Here is a 16133-nt window from a genome sequence, read left to right as displayed (position 1 = left end):
GACACTTTGCACAATCATAAAAAAAATAAAACAAAATAAATTTTGTCCCATGAGGGGAAGTTACTACTTTCTTTTGAAACTAAAACCTGTCCCATCAGTATTGTCCTACATCTAGTTGAGAGACTCATGGGGATCTAAATTAATTAGAATTGAGCCACGTTGGGACCTTTACAAGCATAAGTTTTACCACAAAAGTTGTATTGCGGGACTCGAATTTGAGAAGCTGATACAACTCCCCTTTATGAGTCAAGTTGTTTGTTGCTGGTTTCAAAGTCTAGCACCCAATTCTACATATACAACGCCTTAAAAAATTGATGTTGATGTGTAATTTGATACTGATCATTCATCAAATATAAGTTCTGACTTCATGACTAAGGATGAGATTTCCTCTTCTGCTACCAAGATACTTAGGATGATGGAGAGAGGGAATAGCATTATATAAAATTTCTTTGATAAAGTAACTCCTTCAATTCCTCTTTCCATCGGCATTTATATGTATAGATGGGTTCAAAAGAGTACTTTTAGAGAATATATAAATGATTATTGTAAAAAAAAAAAAAGAAATGATTGAATTAATTGATTATGGTTTTACTCTGCTCCCCATTGTTGGGACTACTCTGTTTCTTTTAAATCGATCTTTGCCATTTAAATTGTTTTGTCTTTTGGTTACTTCTCATCAAGTTTATGCAATCGGCATAAGCTTCAATCAATTTCGTACTCAACTGTGCATGCTCGGATTGCTCTGATTATTTTGATTAATAAGCTTCTATATTCTACTTCTTGATCCAGATGGCTCTGCTTCAAAGTTTTATTGCTCAATTATTTTGTTCAGTGAGCTTGTCATTTAATTTCGAAATGAGTGCACTCACAAACTTGTTCTTGTTAAATACTCTAGCATTTCTTAATTTGCAGAATATTAAAGCATAAAAGATAAGATTACCAATCTGAGATGTGGATCATACAACAAACATAAGGCCGCATTTATTATTTATCCATACATCAGAGTCTAATAAACTCTATTGTGTCATTGGATTCAACATTATGCATGGTTTGCTCTTTGTTTTTTATTTTTTTGGCCGAATGGTTTGCTCTTTTTGGTATTCTTGGAAACAGAAATGACATGAACGATAATTTGAATATAATAAATATTAAACACAGATATATTGACTTCTGTGCAATGGAATGGAGTTCTCATCTCACTACCTTGCAGAGTCTAAATTTTCTAATATCAAAATTGATATAATTTTATCAATATAGTATGTTCTTCAGTTATTGGTTTTGAATTAGTAAACTTCAATTTCAATTTTTAAATATGTGAATTTCAAAGTTTATGACATATGCCAATGTCATGAGAGATGAGCTACCTACGATGTCCCAAACTTTGTTGAATTACTTGAATTGTTTACTGTGGCTTATGCCATGGGCTGAAGCTTTTCTTAAAATTTATCCTCAGCTGTGCTTATTTTGATTGCTCTGCTTATTTTAATTATTCAGTGTCACACCCACAACACCGAGTGTGACCGGCACGAAATATAAGGTTAACATTACCTCATAAGCCTTATCAATATGGGTTGGTGTGTGTATTCAACAAATTCATAACAGTAGGGAAATCTTCAACAAATCTTTTTCAAGAGTCAATAAAAAAATATTTAAAACAATTAAACAAACCAATTGAACAAAATATGGAAGAATTACCTCCTCAATTTGTAAATAATAAAAATGAAGATGTGAGTATCTTGCCTGTTGTGTGGAACAACTATCGAAAACCACAAGACAATAATTCAAGTTAACCATAAATTAAGCTTTACAATTATCTAACAAAGGAAACTGCTTTATAATGCGATGAAGGAGCAGTAGTTTCTATTATCTAAAATACAAATAATTCAATAAGTATATGACACCAAGGTTTCATCGTTAAAATAATCAAACCATAAATAATAAATAAATAACAAATTCAGTTTAATTTTCTCAAAGTAAGAGCCATACCTTGATAATTTAAAATCTTTAAAACACTTAAAGTTCATATAAATCAACATGCCTAAATATTTACCAATATAATACTCACACATATGATAGATAAATTGTATTACTAACATATGTAATAAAATAAAATCTCCAAACTTATTATAACCATTTTTGTGGCATTAAAGATAGAAATCAACAAGATCTCTTTTTTTTTTGAAAAAAAATAATTTTTACTTAATAATAAGAATTTAATAAAAGCATATTCTCAAAAACAAGCTCCTTTCAAGGAACCGACTTAGCAGGAGATATCTGTCATAGGCACTCATGTGGGAAAATAACCAATCTGACAAGGCATATTTCACGAATACAAGGCATAGCATGAAGGTCATGAATAATATATAGGCGCAATACAAAGGCCACAAATAAGAGGAGCAGTAAGAAGGCCACAAATAATAAGCATGGGTATATAGTGCATGAGGATAAATAACAAATCCAACACAGCATAACACCATGAATAACAGGCGTGAGCATTAGACTCATGAAAAACAGGCTTGTATGTTCACCAAAATCAAATCTTCAACACATGAACCTTTTTATTTGAAAAGGATCTAAATAATGTTCATAAACCATTTTTCAAACTTTCATCCATAGGCTCATATATGCTCATAAACATTTCTTTGTATAAATAAAAGATCCTCATCCTTATAATAATACTTGCAAAAATCTCAATTTCAATTATTCATCAAATACTTGATAAATCTCACTTTCAAATCTATATCCAAACACTTGATAAAAGCTCTTTAGTAGGATGAAGCCCATTTTAGCAATGGAGATTCATAAATTAGAAATAGAAGTATATTAACTTAGTTTATAAGTTATACCAACGCAAATCCTTGTTTATGTACAAATATTCTACTAGCCCATTTCCAAATTCAATTTGTCAAGCTCTACCCAAGATAGATGTATGTTACAAGTATTGCATTTAGTTCAAAAATAATTGTAAAATAAACTTCTCAATAGACTACAATTTCACACACACCACAACATGAATTAAGAATTAGACATGCTAGGAGCCAAGAGATGGCTATCTTTCTGTTAAAGAGTAAATCAACAACTTAGAAACAACATAATCATATTACAACATCTTTTGATATTCTCAAAGTTTATTCAACACATAATCGAAGCAAAGAAATTCAAGAGAATGAATATCTAACCAAATCTAAATAAGATAACTCTTCATCGAGAGTTTAATGAAGCTTTAATGACATATCCAACACTTATTATCCATAAGAAAGATTAAATAATACTTAATGCCATCTAATTCTTTTATTAAGAATTTGAGCATTTCATTAGGATTTCCTATAGAATGCAAGATAATGAATATATGCATGCCTGGCAACTAAAAACAGAAGAACAACATTCCAATACTATCGAAACCCATAGGGCTCAAGGGCACCCTTCCACGCTTCGGCTGCACTACTCTGATAAATTTGAAGGTACATGTTTAATTATTACTTAATCTTAGTAGTGACAACAAAATTTAGTTTCATGTCAACAAACACTGACATTTTGTTTGTAACGACATATGTGGTTCTACATGCTTGGTTCATTTCAAATAGTTTTGACAAAAATACAACCTACCCAACATCTCTAAAAAAATTATATTTAAGGGAAAGAGTTATTCTTCTCTTTGATAATCTGAAATTATATATTTTTCCATTCTAACTATAAGACAATTCTTTATTTAATGAAGTTCACAATGACACCTCTTCTAACGGATCTCTAACTTTATAAATCATAATAGATGCAAGTCACATTTAACACGAGTATACTGGTTGCTTAACTTCTAAGAATCACAAATATCCAATTAATCATATAGGAACCATAATTGACACTACTTTCAAATAATACTAAAATTAATAAAAATTAAATTTTACAGTAAACTGCAACCTAAGTCATCTATCTAAGAGTCAATGGATTAATTGCTTGAATTATGATTATGAAAAGTTAAAAAGTGGTGGGATTTTTTTATGACAAAGTTAACTTTTTAAAAAACTAAATTAAAATTAAATAAATAAAGAAAATTTAACTGAGAAAATTACCAAGAATAAGAAGTGCAATCAATCACAACCTAATCACTTAAACTTAATCTTTCTTATCCACAAAATAAATTAATTTTATTTAACTTTATTATTCTGGTATTATTATATATTAATTGAAATCTTCTTTAACCCACAACTTACAACTATTCTATGTTAACTACACCAGAAACAAAACATGGATAATCACCCAAGCCAAGCCAAATTGCTTTTATATTACTATATTAATCGATTATAGCAAGTAAATCAAATAAAATTTATAACCAAAAAATCAAGCAATAAAGCTATTCTAATCAATGATAACAATTAAAGAGAACAAAAACTGACTGAGAACTGCACCCATAACCATCTCTTATGGGAATGTGCGGCAGTTTCTCCTTAACCGTTCATGATTTAAATTCAAAGGTTAGAGAATATTACATTTGAGGCCCTGAGTAAATTGCATATTGAACCCAAACATTTCTCATAATTATCACAAGAACCCCATTCCCAATTTTAGGCTTTTATATGAGCATGATCCACCAAGGGTGGATAATCCAACAAATCCATTTGAGAATAAGAGAAATTGGTGTTCGGGGGCTTTAAACTCTCAATCCAGTCACCTCTGTCCTCCACTATTTAACTCGCTGTCGATAAGAGTAGGAGCTTCGCTCGCCACTGCTGTGACATTCACTGAGAACCACTGTGTGGAGGTGAAGATTGTGAGTCCATGGCTCCCTTGTTCAACCATAAGCTTCGGTTTCTCCTTCCTTGCTTGTGCGACCAACTCTCCTTCTCCTAACTTCCACCATTGTTGATCTAGATTTGATCGCTCACTAAATCCTTCACTAAACATGTTTATATTTAAAAATGACTACCTAATACCATATCATTGGTGCCTCTCCACGTATGAGTCAACTCATGCCATGTTATGCCATGTCACATATTTATTATGCTTATGTTAAGGTCAATACTTAAACTTTTGACCTCTTACCTTTTTCAAGTTTTATGTTCTCCTTCTTTATCAGTTGAATTGAAATGCACATACAGTAATTATATGAGAAATTAAATATATGTTATTTAAGTACACAAATATACCAAATAACATATTATAAAAATACACATGTATATTATATTTTATTTTCAATTATTAATATGTTAAAAATATTTATATTTATATTTATATGACTTTTTATATTATATTTTTTAATAAAAATATTATTTTTTAATGAAAATGAACTTAAAAATAAAGAAAATATTAAATATTAAATGATTTTATTAAGAATATTTTAGTTGATTTGTAAAATTGATTTTTATTTTTCAATTAAAATAATTAAATAAATAATTAATTAAAAGTTATTTCTAAAAGTCAAATTTTTTTTTTTACAATGATAGTGATTAGCTAGGGCTAGAATCCCTCACCAATTATCTAATTTTAGAGAAGGATGATCGTCCGTCACTATTTTCCTCAACAATTATCTTATTTTAGAGAAAGATTGATAGTCCTTCATTATTTTTCTTATTAATTATATTATTTTAGAGGGGATTGATAATTCCTTGCTAGTTCCCTCTCTAATATTAAGTCTAGTTACAAAATCAATATCCTCACTAATTTCCTTGCTAATTTGGCATTTTAGAGAAGAATAGACAATTACTTACTAAATTCTCTTGCTAATGCACATTTTTTTAATAGTGCATTGAAAATATGTTGAAATCTATTTTCAAATAATATATGTTTTACATTAAAATAATTTGTATAGGTACTATATGACTAAAATCATGATCAAAGGTCAAATATAATTTTTTTTTTGCAAAATTCACATTTCAAATATTCATAACTTTTTCAATTTAATTCCATTTGAGTAAATAGAACAAAAATGAAAATCTTATGAAGTTAGTAGTCAAAACATTTTCAAATCTTGAGAGTTGAGAGACATATCTGATTAAAAATGAAAAACCATAATTGTAAAAAATTACATCTCACTATTTCTCTTAAGAACTAAAAAGCATGTTTTCATTTAGAATATCTTAAACTAATATTGCATATCTAAATCAATGAGTATAACATAAAGACTTCTAACCTTAGGATATTAAACCTATTCAGTTCAAGGCTTCAAGGTGCATTCAAACTTGTATGAATGTCTTTATTTTTCTTAAGCTCTTTTTAGTTTATCATTCTCTTCATCTTTATATTCTTCAATCTATAGTATGTTAATAATAACTTTAATTTTCTTCCTCTTTATACTCACTCTTATCTTTATTTTAGACAACCTTTAATGATATGATATGAACACATCTAGTTAGTCCAAGTATTAATATGCATATGAGTGTAGATATGAAAGTTATGGTACTATGCATATAAAAAGCTTTATATTCAATACATAAAAGATAATACTTTGAATACTTTTGGATATAAAATCACTTTAAGATAAGAAAAAATATGATAGTATAAAATAACTTTGATGCACACAAATTATTTTTTCAAATTACATGTAATATGGAACAATATAGGTAAAAACATGTTAAAAAGTATTTGTTCAATAATTATAGTTAACTACTATATATTTAAAAAATAATTAGGCATAAATATAGTTGACTAGTCTATATATGTCATCAAAAAAACTTAACCCAAAGCAAAATTATGTTTTAGTCTATATAGGCCAACCAAAGTATTTATGTCCCAAAGTATAATGGTCACTGAGGTCAAATGCATCATTTCATCAAAAATTAACCTTGGGAACTAAATATTAATTATCATAATTTGTGGTAATTAATTATCATTCATATTCCAGGGATATTTTTTTTATTATTCTTCCAAAATTAAAACTTTAATGTTATTGAAGATATCTCATGTTAGATAAAATTGAAAATTTCATATCTAAATTGAACAATTTAAATTTCAATTAGTTTTATTTTTAAAAGGAAAAAACTAACATGTTTTTTGCATAAAAAATCAATAGCAACATTAAGAAACAAGAGTTTAGGAAAAAGTCTATAGGACAAGGAGGTAAGAAAAGATAAAGGTCATGAAAAATATTAAACTCAACTAAGCCTAGTAGAGTAGCTAGATTGGTGATGTCTTGCACCAAAAGATTTTTTTATATATATAAAATGACAAATAATTCAAATACAGTTAAAAGAAACAAATATAAAAGCAAGAAACTTAAAGAAAAAAGAAAAAAGATGGAAGATACATGTCCGCTTAAATGGATGTTGATTTTAAGCTTTCACCAAACGAAATGAATAAGCAACGTTGTTGTGACAATAACTCATGAAAAAGCTTTTTGTTAAAGCACGGGAAGTGGATGCAATCCTGAGAGGTCATGTAAAAACTAACATGTTAATTCATATCTAATTTTAAAATTTTATTATAATTGGATAATATACTAGACAATGCCCCCAAGCCCCACAAAAGATGCATAAAAAACAAATAATTTTACTCCTGGTTAATGGAAACTCGACACGTGGAAAGGCAGTAGTGAGAAGACTAATTTGTTTTACTTGACCATATAGATTTAAAATAATAGAGATGGCTCACATAAACATAATAAACATAAACATAAACATAAACATAAACATAATAATAATAATAATAATAATAATAATAATAATAATAATTGATAGTCATAATATAATATGCCAATAATTCTCCTTACTTGTAAACAAATTTGCAGAAAGAACGTAGGTTTTTTCAATTTTGTTTCATAATAGTCCAACCAAAATATTTCTTTTCCTACATATAATAGTTACTGACATTATGTCATTTTCATAAAAAATTAACCTTAAAGCTAAATAATAATTATCATATTTTTATCATTAATTATCATTTTCATATTTTGGAGATATTTTTTTATTATTATCCCAAAATTAAAATTTTAAATGTTAGTGAAGATATCTCATGTTAGATAAAATTGATAGATAAAATTGAAAATTTTCTATCTAATTTGGACAATTTAAATTTAAATTATTTGTATTTTAAAAGGAAAAAATAACATGTTTTTTAATGTAAAAATATCAATAATAACATTAAGAAACAAGAGTTCATAATACAAAGGTAAGGAAAAAGTCGAAAGGACAGGTAGGTACGGAAAACTCATATGAAATATTAAGTTTGTGTTTGGATTAAAAATTTTACAACTGAGATTAGAAAAAGCTTGTGACTTTAACGTGACTTATATTTAAATATTTATTTTTTTAAAAGGTAGTTAGACAAACTAAAACTTGTTTAAATTATTAGATTTAAAAACTAATTGAGATGTATAATGACAAAAATGGATATAAGTTTTTTGTATATATTTGTGTGACTAATTTGATATTTTTAAGAAAAATATTAATCCTGAAATTACAATTTTTAAAAAGGTAGATTACAAATATAAAAAAATATAATTAAACTTTGTTTAGATAATATACTTCAAAAGCCAACTTAAGTGTACAATGATAAAAAAGAACATGAATTTTATTATATATATGTTGTTTGAATCATTTAATATGTTTAGGAAAAATAATAAACTTTTATGTATAACCTATATAAGGGTTTGAATTTTTGGATAAATATTTTTAAAATTTATTTTTTTAAAATATTGAACTTTAAATCATAAATTTTTTAAAAAGTTTCTATATTTTCATCAAACTTGATATTTTTCAAATATAAACTATTTTCCGGGAAAAAAAAAAGACTAGACTAATCTTCTGCGTTCATTTTCGTGCTTTTATGTCAATCATATACTTGTTAAAATCTTTAAAGGTTAGAAAACAGTAAAAAAATATTTTCTCAAAAAATTTTATTCAAAAGGCAGTTCAAATATATAATAAAAATGTACATGAATTTTTTTATATATACATATATATTTGTGATTAATTTAATATTTTTTTAAAAAATATTAAACTTAAAGTCAATAATTTTTTTAAAGAGTAGATTAAAAATAAGGGTGTGCTCAGGACAAACATGAAATCTGAATAAATCAAATTTACATTAAAGTGAAGAAGGCAGAGTAAAGAAGAGGTGATAGGGTGGAATGAGAGAATGAGGAGAGAGAAGCTAATAATTATTTTAATTATGCTAAAGCCCCACCAGCATTGCGCTGGTCAATATATTAGACGATGCGCCCTGCCCCCACAAAAGATGCAAAGAAAAAGGTCATTTTACTCCTCGTTGATGCATGGAAAGTAAGTAGTGAGAAGACTTTAATTTGTTTTACTTGACCCCACAAATTTAAAAAAACAGAGATGGCCTACAGAATAATAATAATAATAATAATAATAATAATAATAATAATTGAGAGTCATAATAATATAATATATCAATAATTCTCCTTACTTTATCATCCGTTTCTGTCCATGGCTCCTATGGTCTTATGTTTTTCATTCGGTTCTGGTTGAGAATTACGTTTAAACAAATAATTAGAAAACAAAATTTTAAAGGCTGAGATATTTTTTTTTTTTAATTTCTTGGTGAGTACGTTGATATTCAGTCCCTAATGTTTACACAGTTTGCTCCATCTCCGTCCCTGCAGTTAAAAAAAAAAAAAACAGCTTCAGTCCTGCATTAAATATTAGACGGGGCAAGGCATGGAATTAACGGTGTTAACTTTGTTCAAATGGCATCCTAATCATCAAGCAAGTGGGATTGAAGGATCTAAGGAGGAAGAAATCAAAGATTTCGTTCAACCCCATCGGTTGACTCATCGAACCACTTTTCTAGGGTGAGCGTTTTGGCAAGTGATTTTAGGAATGATTCATGAGTTAAAAACTTTAAAGGTGAAAATTAAGGCAGGCTTGACCTTTAAAGGTAAGATCTGATTTTGAGATTCGACTCTTATTTAAAGGGTTTAGAGCCAGACAGTTGAGCCTTTTTTTTCAAAAAATAAAATTAACATTTTAATTTAAACAAAATATTTTAAAATTCAACATAAAATTTGACAAAAATTTAAAATTTAAAATTTAAAATTTAAAATTTAAGATGAAAATTAAAATTTTTATCAATGTAAATCTAAATTCTTCTCCTCATTATCTAAAAATAAAATATTAAATTCCTCAGATATAGATTCACTTGTTGAAGATGGAGGTGGAGATTCAATATCAATTATCTCTACAACATCTTCTTCATTACCTACAATAAATATTAACTAAATTATATCATTATCAATTAAATATATGTATGTGTGTGTGTGTAAAATAATTAGGCTTATCAAGGCTTAAAGGGTTATCCAAGTCCGAGCCTTTTTTCACAGAACTTATCAGGGCCAAACCCTCAAGTCTGGTTACTTTAAAAAAACTAAATTTTAAAGTCCGAACTCTCATTTAAATATAGCCTCCAAACTCAGTTCTCTAGACTCAACTTTTATTCTCGGCTCTATTAAAAACTATGGGATTAGCCACTTGCTTGATGATTAGGATACAATCTGAGCAAAGTTGATGCCGTTAATTTGGGGCACTGCAACGTCCCCTCCCCTTGTTTGGTAAGGTGAAAATTTTTCTCTCCCCTCCCCTTCCCCTCCCCCCTCCTCCCCCCCCCTCCCTCCCCTCCTCTCCCCTCACCTCCCTTCCCCTCCATCCCCTCCCCTCCCTTTCACTCCCTTTGAACCAAACAGACCCTTATGAAGGACTAGAGCTATTATTTTCAACTATTGTGATGGAGCTAACAGTGTAAATATGAGGGACATGGTCGCGCCAAGTTAAATAATAGGGATTGAATTATAAACTTTTTAAAGTTATAAGGATAAAATAATTAATATTTCCTTTTTTAATCTAGTTTTAATATTTTTTGAATGAGAAAATTAATCATTTGTTTTCAATAATTTTGATCAAGTTGTAATTTAATCCTTAAACTTTAACTCATTATAATTTGATAGTTATAGTTTTTACTTGGTTATAACTTAATTTATGAATGTTAACTCTTACAACTTATTCTTTACAATTTTAGCTATTGAAAATATTAATTCCTATATTATAAAAAAGTAAAATTATAAATATTAAAATTATTTTAAAATTTTAATCTTTATAAGTATTAGAAGGGTTTAGTATCTTAAATTATTTTTCTTAAATTTTAATATGATTTTAATATTTATAAATTTATTTTTGCAATATATAAATAACTATTTTAAATAATTAAAGCTATAATTAGAGATTATATTGTAAGAATTAAAGTTTAAGAATTAAATTACAATAGAATTAAAATTATAAAAATTAAATTATAATAAATTAAAATTTAAAGATTAAATTAAAATTATAAAGATTACTTCCTTAATTTAAAAATATAAAATATGTTTTAAAGAGTTGGATGTTAAAAATGTAAGGAATTTTTAATCTTTTGAGATGTAATTATTGTTTTTTTTAAAAGTACTACTATTAATGAATAGCTTTCTATTTATTATTTAATAGAGATAAATATAAAAAAATAGAGTTAATTTAAAAGTAGATAAGTATTTTATTAAAATGTGAAATTTAATTTAAAATATTTTATATTTTTTAATAAGAGAAGTAAATTAAATTTATTTAAGTGAAAATATCAAACTTGCCTCAAAATGGTGTGGCCTCAATACACGTTAAACACGTCAGCTTTGTCCATGTGATGTGACGGAACAAGGTCCTTTTTTTCAGGGTATCTCTCTCCAATTGTGTTTCTCTCTCATTTGTCTTCTTATCATCTTCATTGTGACTGTGTTGTATTGCTACTCTCTACAGCTGTTCTTCTTCTCAACTTTGGTGTGGACTTGTGTATAATTTTTTAAAAAAATATTAGACATGATAGGGCAAGAAACTAACGGCGTTAACTTTGTTCAAATGGCATCTATCTAAAGCTGAAGAAATTGAAAATGTCGTTTAACCCTGTCGACTCATCGGAACACTATTTTGGGTGAGTGTTTTGGCTAGCGATTTTAAGAATGATTTATGAGTTGAAAAATATGAGATTAATCACTTGCCTGATGATTAAGATATAATCTGAGCAAAGTTGACGCCGTTAATTCCACGCATTGCGACAGTCTGATGTTTTGCGGAGGATTGGAGCTATTTTTTTTCTTTTTGTCTTTTTCCTACTGACGAGCTTTTTTTTTCAACTAGAGGGATGGAGCGAACGGTGTAAACAAGAGTAGCAACAAGTTAAATGATAGGGTTGAATTACAAGCTTAATAAAATTATAAGGAAGAAATAATTAATTTTTTTTAAATCCAATTCTAATATTTTTTAATTAAAAATATAATTATTTAGTTTCTATAATTTTAATTCAATTATAACTTAATTTTTAAGCTTTAATTTATTATAATTCAATATTTATAGTTTTAACTTAATTATAATTTAATCTATAAAATTTAACTTATATAACTCAATTTTTATAATTTTAACTATTTAAAATATTAATTTTTATATTATAAAAAACTAAAATTATAAATATTAAAACTATTTTAATATTTTAATATTTATGATCCTTATAAAGATGAGAAGAGTTTAATAACTTAAAATATTAATCCTAAATTTTAACATACTTTTAATATTTATAATTTTATTTTTTTATAATATATAGATTAATATTTTAAATAATTAAAATTATAAGAATTGAGATATAATAGTTAAATTTTAAAAATTAAATTAAAATCGAGTTGAAAATAAAAAAATTAAATTATAATATGTATAAATTTAAAGGTTAAATTATAATTAGATTAAAATTATAAATATTAAATGATTTTTTTTTTGATTTATTTGAATGGAAATATCAAACTCGACGGAAACACAGGAATAAAGCCACCACTAAATGGTGGGGCCTTGGTGCAGGTTAAACGCGCTAGCTTCGCCTGTGTGATGTGACAGACAAGCTCAATCACGATATGAGTTCCCTCTGCTTTTTTAAGAGAATCTCTCTTCAATTATGTGCCTCGCCCGTTTGTGTTCTTATCGTTTTCATCATTGTGCTATATTGCTATTCTACACAGCTGTTCTTCTTCTTTGGTGCTTCTCACTCAATTATCACTCTGCTTCTTTTCGAGCACGCTACTCCTAGTAAGTCTCTCTCCATTTTTGTTCCCTCTCTCTCTCTGTCATATTTATGTCTTTCTGTTACTGATTCTCGTTAGGCTCATCAGTGATCTCATATGCCACATCCAATTTCTTTGCTTCCAAACATGGACGCTTCTCAGGCGGTTTCAGGTATAATAAATCAGACCCTTCTTTCTTTCGCTCCTTAAATATTCCTTCATAATTGATTTTTCTTAAAATCATTATTTTTTTGCTTTTTTTTTCTCTTACAAGATAAATGAGAAGATCTGTCATTAATGGGAAGATTTGAATTGCTTAAATCTTATTTGGAATGGTTGTTGCAAGATTTCATTTTGGTTTCTTATTGAAGTTACTTTATTAAATAAGGAAACTTTTTAAATACCTGAATAAAATAAGAGAACTGAAATTTTATACAAATTGAATGAATAAAATATTGTACAGTTTGTCTTATTATTATTATTATTATTATTATTATTATTATTATTATTATGATGGGTCACACTTAGCTTATTTATATAAGTTACTTCAAATTAAAAGTATCTTGTTCCCCTAATTGCTTTTGTTAATCAAATTTCACAAAATAAAAATGAAAATGGAAAAAGTGGTAGGTTAGTTATTTCACTATCGATCTCATATTTGTTATCTTTCCTGAAGTTTCTTTCTTATTACAATTTGTGTGCGGTGATATCTCCATGCATGTTCATGGCAGATTGGCTTCTCCAGTTTCCTTACTTCCAAGTAGTTGGCTAACTTGAATTGTATGCAGACCATTTTGAGGTAAAGTGTGATCTTATTTCTTTAAAGCATCGTTTTATTCATTGAAAAATTACAAAAAGACCATATATAAAAAACTTATTTACAAATAAATTCTATAAATTTTTAAATAATTACTCAAGTGCCATAGGACTTGGTTATATAAAATTAATTTACCATGTAAAATAATACAAATGCTCTTAGATTGACTCCTATCCTTTGATTGGCCTTGACCGACCACTGTCGATTTTTGATTTTGCAAATCTACAAGTTAAACAACTTAATTTATAAATCTAAGTTGTAAATTTTCAAATTTTAATTTGTAAATATTAAAATATTAATATTATAAGAGATTGACATGTAAATATAAAAAATTTTATTTGTAAATATTGAATATTTACTTGATGTTTATCTTATAAACTTTGAATTATTGATATTTTAATAAAAAATACTTTTGACTGGTCAAGAACCACTGGCCACCAATCAATGATAACCAATGGTCAATCAAACGTTAATCAAAAGAATGAAAGTTTAAAGGCATTTGTGTCATTTTACTTGATAAATTAATTACAATCAAATTTTATGGAACTTGAATGTATTTTCAAAATTTATAAGATTTATTTGTAAAAAGTTTCTTATATCAGACTTGTTTGTAACTTTCCTTTTGTTAAATTTCAAATGCTAATCTTATTTATAAGGTCTTTTTACAAAATTAAAAAGTGGTTCTAATTATAATGTGTCAAATAAAAAGATGAAATAATCTTTCAATTTTATCTTTTAACTTGAAAAACTATTTCCACAAATAAAAATGTTATTCATGATCTTCCTTTAACTAATAAGAATATAATTGGAAATTTGAGATATTTTCTAACAAATAAAGTAACATGCTTTCTTGATCCAGTCCTAATTACAAGGAAAGATTTTAATGTTTTATTTGATATTAAATGCAAGATAAAGATTGTCTAAACCTAACCGAAAATTAGGCCAAGCAAGTCTCCTTGAAGTTGTTCTGCTTTCTATGTTCAAAATTCAGTAGAAATAGAAAGAGGAGCCCCAAGATTAGTCATAAACTATAAACCTTTAAATAAAGTTTTGAAATGGATTAGATATCCTATTCCTAATAAAAAAGATTTATTAGGAAGATTATCTAATGCATCTATATTCTCAAAATTTGACATGAAGTCAGGATATTATCAAATTCAAATAAGCAAAAAAGATAGATATAAAACTACTTTTACAGTCCCTTTTGGTCATTACGAATGGAACGTAATGTCATTTGGATTAAAAAATGCTCCTTCAGAATTTCAGCAAATAATGAATGATATTTTTAATCCTTTTAGTAAATTTACAATTGTTTATATTGATGATGTTTTAGTATTCTCCAATTTTATTGAAGATCACTTTAAACATTTAAATCAATTTTTTGATATTGTTAAGAAAAATGGTTTAGTTGTTTCTGCTCGTAAAATGAAATTATTTCAAGTAAGAATAAAATTTCTTGGTATGGAAATTTATCAAGGAAGTCTTAAGCCAACCAGCAGAGTCATAGAATTTGCTGATAAATTCCCTGATAAAATAATAGATAAAAATCAATTGCAAAGATTTTTAGGATGTCTTAATTATGTAGCGGATTTCTTGTTGCAAATTAGGACAATAATTGCCCCACTCTTTAAGAGATTGCAAAGGAATCCACCAAACTGGTCGAATAATATGACAAAGATAGTACAACAAGTAAAAATCCAAGTTAAAAGTTTACCCTGTTTAGGAATAGCTAACCCTTTAGCTTTTAAGATAGTGGAAACTGATGCGTTTGAAATAGGATATGGAGGAATCCTGAAACAGTTAGAACAAGAAAAAGAAAAAATAGTGAGATTCCACTCTGGAGTATGGACAAAGGCTCAACAGCAATATTCCACCATAAAGAAAGAAATTTTATCAATTGTTTTATGTATTTCAAAATTTCAAGAAGATTTAATAAAGCAAATTTTTTTGATAAAAGTTAATTGTAAAGCGGCTAAAGATGTTTAAAAAAAAGATGTCAAAAACTTTGTGTCAAAACAGATTTTTGCCAGATGGCAAGCTATTTTATTTTGCTTTGATTTCAAAATACAATTTATTAAAGGAAAAGAAAATTCTTTACCCGATTTTTTAACAAGAGAATTTTTACAGGGAAAATTAAAAGATGAATAAAAAGGATAAAGGAAAGGGTAAAGCTACAACACAGCCAATCATTCCTCAAAAGCTAGATAGACCAATGAAAATAGGAGATTATGTATCAGATAACTCTTCTAAACCACAGACATATGATCAAGCCGTAAGCTCAAAAATAAGCCCTTCTTCAAAGAA

General features: G+C 27.1%; 1 protein-coding gene across 10 annotated transcripts in view; it reads left to right on the top strand.

The window, feature by feature from the left end:
• Window positions 1–12869: 12869 nt before the first annotated feature.
• The window catches only part of LOC129317800 (uncharacterized), a 40768-nt gene continuing 37504 nt past the window's right edge, over window positions 12870–16133 (top strand). For 9 of the 10 annotated variants that reach the window (XR_008595052.1, XR_008595051.1, XR_008595055.1 and 6 more), the window contains exons 1-3: window positions 12870–13037; window positions 13121–13184; window positions 13744–13811. The gene's annotated coding sequence lies outside the window, so the exon portion shown is untranslated. Of the gene's footprint in view, window positions 13038–13111; window positions 13185–13743; window positions 13812–16133 lie in introns of all 10 variants that reach the window. The other variant, XR_008595054.1, reaches the window with a different exon arrangement.

Source organism: Prosopis cineraria, unplaced genomic scaffold (assembly GCF_029017545.1).
Source record: "Prosopis cineraria cultivar Desert tree isolate PC_DT_omini unplaced genomic scaffold, ASM2901754v1 PC8, whole genome shotgun sequence".
In the NCBI taxonomy this organism is placed as follows: Eukaryota; Viridiplantae; Streptophyta; class Magnoliopsida; order Fabales; family Fabaceae; genus Prosopis; species Prosopis cineraria.
The sequence above is the reverse complement of the archived record's forward strand: the minus strand, read 5'-3'. Positions and strand labels throughout refer to the sequence as shown.